At 27.1% G+C, this 7,226-nt stretch overlaps 1 protein-coding gene across 3 annotated transcripts in view; it reads left to right on the top strand.

Annotated features, from left to right (window-relative positions):
- Nucleotides 1–769: 769 nt before the first annotated feature.
- The window catches only part of D1 (D1 chromosomal protein), a 58,024-nt gene continuing 51,567 nt past the window's right edge, over nt 770–7,226 (top strand). The window contains exon 1 of one of the 3 annotated variants that reach the window (XM_067283512.1): nt 770–924. The gene's annotated coding sequence lies outside the window, so the exon portion shown is untranslated. The remainder of the gene's footprint in view (nt 925–7,226) is intronic. The other 2 variants (XM_067283516.1, XM_067283513.1) reach the window with 2 other exon arrangements.

The raw sequence follows: 7,226 nt of genomic DNA, 5'->3' as shown, positions 1-7,226 counted from the left end.
TGGATGATGAATTATATAATATGGCAGATCGAATCATCAAGTAAATATCGCTCGAATGAATAGGATATTTAATTAATATATTTTTTAAACATTAAAAATATTTTACAAATTGACATTTTGGAATATTTTAAATATAATTTTTTAATTCAATACAAGAATAAGGAAATTTGAAAAAATAAAATAAAAAGTTCTTCGCTTATTCTAAATTAATTTAAGTTCACTGTTTATCTCGTGTAAGTGATATAAATTATATATAAGTAAATATCAGAGCACAAATTTATATTATTTCTTACATAATATATCCATTTAGACTGTACGAAAATATATTCGAATTTTGAACAAATTATAAAATAGAAATTTAATTATTTTAATAAATAAAAATCATTAAGTAATCGTAAATATTTTTTTAAAACAAATAATTCACTTTAAATTAATAAATCAAGTTCTGTTCTTCGTCAAGTTCTACGTCAAGTTCTGTTATTGTATTAAATTTATCTCTTCGAATATCTTATTTGCAAATTCTTAATAATTAAAAAATAATAATTTATAAGTAAGGATACGTAATCCGTATTTACTACTTTAAAACGTTAATAATATTTTTAAATAATAAAACATGGCGACGGATTTAGTATTTAATAACTTTAATTAAACGATTAATTATTTTAGTGTATATATAAATATATATATATAAAAAATGGTGCAGATAAAATCTATAAAAGTATCGGACGATTCTTATTAAGGTGAATGAATGAGGGTCATTGGCCTCTTTTCCATTTATCCCGTTTTGGCGCGCGAGAGCTCTCCCGCCATCCCGCCAATAACGCCGTGTTTAGTGCCATCTGACGGTTGTTGTACGCGTGAGGAAAACAAAGCGTATCAGCGCGGGTTTTTGTTCCCTTAACGTTCTTTTTGGATTAAAAGTAGGTAAGATATTTCGTATTGTCAATACCGAATTTTTAACCGTAATGTTACGTTATTATCCGACCTTCGACTTTATTTTATCTTCGAGTCAAATATTCCATCCGTAAAAGAAGGAATTAAGTCAAACGACGTTCATTGTTGCGCGCTTATTTTAAATTTCAAATGGAGACTTCTAACCGGAGGTTTGAAGATTAAAAAATTGATTTTTTCTTTATAAAATTATCATCATAAGTTTATTTGTCCAAGTTAACGAGGTAATTAACGTGTTTTTTATGGTTAACATTGGACGAATGTCAACCGTTTTTCCTATATAGCTAGACAATAATGTCGTTGGATGGCAAACTGTTATAGGCTCGTTTGGCTACTTTGAAAATGTCCGTCATTTTTGCAATCGACGTACAAAATTATTCCACTGTTTATTACATTACCCGTTCCTTAAACGCAATTAAATCGTCATCGTAATTAACGTCGACGTTAATAAAATTAACTTACCGTCGATGATATTTCGTCTTTTAAATTTCTATAAATTTTTCTTTTGTTTGGTTTTACTGTTATTCGCTGGTGTGATGCACTGCAATTGTCTTTTTCAAATATTAATTGTCTTTTTCAAATATTAATTACTATACCAAAGCCGTATTGAAAATAAGTAAATAAATTCGACGTTTTTATTTATTTATTTATTTATTTTGGAATTTTTATGGCTTTTCTTTAATTTTAATTATATTATAAGATTAAATGTAATTACTTAAATGTTAAATTATTAATGATTTTTTAAGAAGTTTTTTAAAAAATTTTAATTATTTTAAATACATAAACAATTATTATTAATCAATAACACACCTATTGGGTTTAGTGGGATGTTTATATTTGTATTATTAATCAATTTTATTTGTATTATTAATAGAAGAAAAAAATGATTACTTCTGATGTAAAATGTCAAAATGATTTGCTGGATTCATTCAAAATATATATATATATATATATATATTTTAGGAATAAACCTAAAATATTTTTAAACATTTTGTTCTGATTTCGGACTAAAAATTTGTAAAATAAATCGGTTTCGAAAAAATGTAATATATTTAAATTCGTTTTGTTCTCCGAAGTGTATTAATTTTAATTAATAGCACGTATGAGAAGTTTATATTACTTCTCGCTATATTGTTTTATGCTTCTGTTTTCGTTTATAACTTAATGATTCACCAGTTAAAGATGGTATTTTTATTATATAATCAAAATTATATTATTACTATTGTTATTAATGAAAAAAGGTTTATATGCTAAATGTCAAACTATGCTTTTAACACTGTTTTTTTATTTCTAGGAAAGAGTTACTGTAGTATGTTTTATTACAGGAAAGTGTTAGGTGCTTTAATTTTGGATTGTCATTTTTGAAGTGTTTAATATTTCAATTATATTATTCTAGTGTTATGAAAACTTTTATATATTTTTTTCCCTGTTAATAGGTTAGACTAATAATAATTGAAGTGTAGATTTCAAAAAATTAAATTTATTTTTTATCTTTACCATACATATTCCATTATATATCAGTACATTCAAAAATATAACTATTACAGTAAAGTTCTAAACCTATGCAAAATATATATTAAAAAATGCAATAATTTATTAAGAAATTAAGTTAAATTATATATTTTAATAATGTATTTATACTTTACGTAAATATTAAAAATGAAGTATTTTGATTAAATTTATTAGAAACTATAGAATGGGTTTTAAGTATTAAAATTTTAATTTAAATAATTATATTAACAAAAATGACTGTATTTCAGAAATCTAAAAATAATTGATTTTAAAGCCCTTACCATGATGAACTTAGCTGGAGATGAGTGTTAATATAGATATTGATAAAAATAAACAGTAGTGTATTTTAAAATATACAATTATCTGTCATATTATTTTTAACGTTTTGATATTTGCAATGTCTTCACCTTTTTTTTATAAATTTTTAAATTAATTTTTTAATATGCATTCCAATGATCTGAGAGTTTGCAAGAATGCTTGAATTAATACAATAATTTCTATTCTGTATGTTATGTTAACCTAAAAAATTATAAAAAGTCGCACATTAAAATCCATCAGTACGAGCTGTCGATAAAAATTGTGTGTGTAATTTCATTTTAAAATATTTAAAATGAAAGTATATGTACAGTTTTAATTGACAATTCTGTGTTTAAAATTTTTTCATATGTATTTTTGTATGTTCTGTCTGCTCTCTTCTAGTGGAAGAGCAAACCACAGTGGGATCTGTAGCTGAGATGATAAAGGTCTTAAAAAATTTTTATCTGGATCAAGTAATGATTTCTAAAATTTTTAGAGTTTATTTAGATTTATGTTACACAATTTAATGCTGTATTATTTTAGTTTCCCATGTGGATTAGACATTCAGATTTTTAGTATTCCAATATCATTGTTTATTTGATTGAATTAATCATTTTAATTTATTTATCAAATTAAATTTGGAATTTAATTTGATAAATAAATTTGATTAAAGTAAATATTTTAATTAAATTTATCTTCTTTAATAATAATAATAATAATAATCTAGTAAGGTTTGTGATTTTTCTTAATGAAGTAATTTTATAATAAGACAGATTTATGTTGTATCATTTTATTAATGTTCGAATAGATTATAATAAACTCTAAATTTATATATCATGCAAATGAGATATATGTATTTTGTTGACACAGAATATGCTTTTCTAATATGATGATACTCCATTATGAAATTCTATTTTTAAGTTTATTCATAATGCATAATTAGATTTAGAAGTAAAATTAAACACTGCTATAGGAAGAACAACTGCTAAACTGACCAGTAGAATTTTGTAATACAATCTTAGAGAGACAAAAGTTTATTCTGAAATTAATTCCAGAGTATATATCTTATCTGAAACTTTAAATGCATTACATAAAAAAATATATATGATGTGATAGTTTTCATTGATTGCTGGTATATTGTATGTCTTATAAGCAGGAATCAGATTAATATTTTAAAAATTTTTTTCCCATCAATTATTTTGAAAAATCAAAGAACATGTTAAATTGGTGTTCTTATGCCAGTAGGGCAGTGTTCCTCAACCTTTTTCTACTTGCAGCACGCACACCCATGACTCAACATCGCACACCAAAATATTATTCCCCTCAAGAACATATGATATGATACTAGTAATAGAATTACATAATGCTGCTAATCTATTATTCTTATTATTATTATTATCATCATCATTATATTATTATTATTAAACACACATTAACACCTGTGAGCAAATTTATTTTACATTTAATTTTTTTAATGTAAAAATGCGTGGCTTGTAATAAAGAATAAATGAACATCTTATTTCATCAGTGCTGCAGCAGAGAATGAAATATAAGCATAAGAAACACAACAACTGTGATAAAAATATATAAATAAAACCTGACAATTAATAGATGTAAAAGTTCACATCACGCCTTTCACATTGTGACGGCACACCGGCTGCAGAACACTGCAGTAGGGCAGATTAAAAAACTAAAAAAAGATTATTCCACTGTATAAAAATTATTTCACATTTTTAAAAAAGTTGAAAATAATTTATCAACAATTATTTCTGGCTTTTGGGAACTATATTAAAATCTAGCCATTTCTGCTTAAATTTGGAACTTTGGTATGATTCTAAAATTATTCTGGAAAAATTAAATGGAAACACACTCTGCATTGTGTTTCTATTCAATCTTCTAGTAAGTTATTGTTAATTTAAATAATGAAAAAAATCAAGAATACATTGTGAAAGCAAGTAAAACTTTGATGAATTCAGTGGTACCAAAATTTGGGAATATGATGGTTGAATATTACTATGTTTAGTGTTTGTGACAAAACAGTACTGTGTGAACAAAAATGTCACATTCAGCAGCATGTTTTAACTGGTAAACATGAAAATCAACTTTAACTACAACAGCAGAAATAGCAGTTGCTGTCATTAAGCATTGAAGTTACAAAATGTAGAAGAAACAACTTCAAATGAAAAAAATTTTTCTAAAATTTTTTCTAGCTATAGAGATTCTAGTTTTCAAGCTGGAGAACAAAGAAGTAAGTCATATTTTGGAAAAGTATACTGCTTAACAAGTGTCTTATGACTTAATATTAAGGAAAATTTTTTGAAAGAATATGAAAATGTTTTGGAACAGCGGAGGTTAAAGTATTATGAAAATTAATTTTATCTAGCTCTTGATGAAACCTAAGATTCTCTTGGGAGAGATGAGAGGTGCAGTTTTAAGTGGTTTCATGACAGAAAATCTGAATAACCAGATTTAATAGCATCATCCAGGTGTAATCATACAAGAATTTTTCAAGCAATCAATAATGCGATGTGACTACTTTGAAAAAAATGAAGAAATTGGAATATAGTATGCAAATTTTGTTTCAGATGCAACACTATAGTGATAGTCATGAAAAATGTTCATTGTTTCCAAATCTGATTCATATGATTGGTGGTGTAGCTCATACTGTTAACCATGTTGCTGAAATGATATCTTACAAATTTGAAAAATCATTTGCTCTTATTCAACATGAATTGTATCTTGAGAAAACTAGTGATCTTACCACTGTAACCCATTATTATAAGAATGGGATATTGAGCTAGAAGCTGCCTTCTATTACTGTGAGAACTTTAATACAGTCAAAAATTTTATGGGTGATTTAGAAGCTTTTGCAGCAATTACTAAGGCAAAAAAAATGTTGAAGTTCAGTAACAAAGATGGAACAGATAACTTATGACTGAATTTATAACTGTTATTTCTAAGTATCAGAAAATGTACAGCTGTATTAATCCACTACAAATTGTGTCAATGATCTTGCACATACTGATGTGTTCCAGGCCTAAAGTTAGGAGGATCGATAGGAAGAGGGACACATGGCTCCATCTCATTTCCCAGAGGAAACAAGAAAAAAAATTTGACAAAGTTAATTAACGTTTTTATTTACTGCAGCAAGTCAAAGAGCTATGACATTTAGAAGTACATGAAGTGCCATTATGGCAAGAAAAAACCTAATATTATCTCAAGATTGGGCAGATGCAATTGTCCTTAAAGTAAGTTTTGTCTGAGGAACTTTCACATTTAGTGATCATTTTTTGGAACAAGCCAAAAGTTCAGATCTTGTGAATGATGTATTACAGCAGTGTTTCCCAACGTGGGGCCCAGCCCCACATTTGATTGTTAAGGGGGGCAATTCGAAACTCGTCCAGAGTTTAAGTTAACCGTATAGCCGCTGTATGCCATATTTATTGTAAATATTGATTTAAGTTAGTTTTAATTTTCTTTGTTTTCCTTTCCTTCTAGAACTTTCCTTTATAACCCTTTTCCCTTGGGGTGGGATTAACAATTCTGGGAACCACTGAGAACAAAGAGATGAACAAGGCCCTGAGGCTGGTGAAAGAGGAGAAAGAACATTCTTTGCCCAGACCTCGAGGTGGGCAGACGTGATTTGTGGTGTTCTAGGTCGTGTTTGGCAATGACTGGAAAGTGCAAGAGACTTTGATGAAAGGATTGTGTTTTATCGTGGTTACAATAAAACAGTGTGACAATTAAGTGCCAAGAAAAAACTTCAACGAACACGGCAACGAGAGACCTTCCAAAAGAGTTCAACATATATGTTGGGGAGCATAAGAATTTTAGAAAGGCTTAGGTGGGGCATAGCACAAAAAAGGTTGGGAAACACTGTATTACAGATTCACTGGTTACTTTAGTATAGTACATTCACTGACACACACTTTCACTATCATATAGAATAATGATTCCACAGATTAATTACGCATGAAACAGTGCCTGTTATGTTATCACTTGTTTATCTATTTATTTATTTATTATTAATTTTTATTTTTGTGTATGTGTAGTTAGTATATTCATATATTTGTACATTATAAGTCTGTAGATTTTATTTATCTATTCACGGACTTGCGCACTAGATGTTAAGAAAGTTTTAAAGTTAAAAACGTTTCATAATCAGTTTCATTTGGTATAAATCAAAAATTTTTTTGATTCATTCCTGATGAAGGTCAATTAATTGACTGAAAACGTTAGATACTATAATAAAATAGACTGCATTTTAAAGGTTTGTAAGGTTTAGTTATGAAAAGTCTTAGGCATACCTGATGGTTATTGTTCATTTTTATTTGTATTTTTATTTTATTTGCTCTGTTTTTCATTAATGTATAGAATATATTTTCAAATATATCTTTCAGTATACAAAATTTTGTTCTATGGCCAAGGAGCCACGACTCCAAGTTTCATATTGCCAATGACATCAT

The sequence above is a fragment of the Centruroides vittatus genome, unplaced genomic scaffold (genome assembly GCF_030686945.1).
Source record: "Centruroides vittatus isolate TY-2023 unplaced genomic scaffold, ASM3068694v2 contig_990, whole genome shotgun sequence".
NCBI lineage: Eukaryota > Metazoa > Arthropoda > Arachnida > Scorpiones > Buthidae > Centruroides > Centruroides vittatus.
Note: the sequence above shows the minus strand (reverse complement) of the source record. Positions and strands in the feature narration are given on the sequence as shown.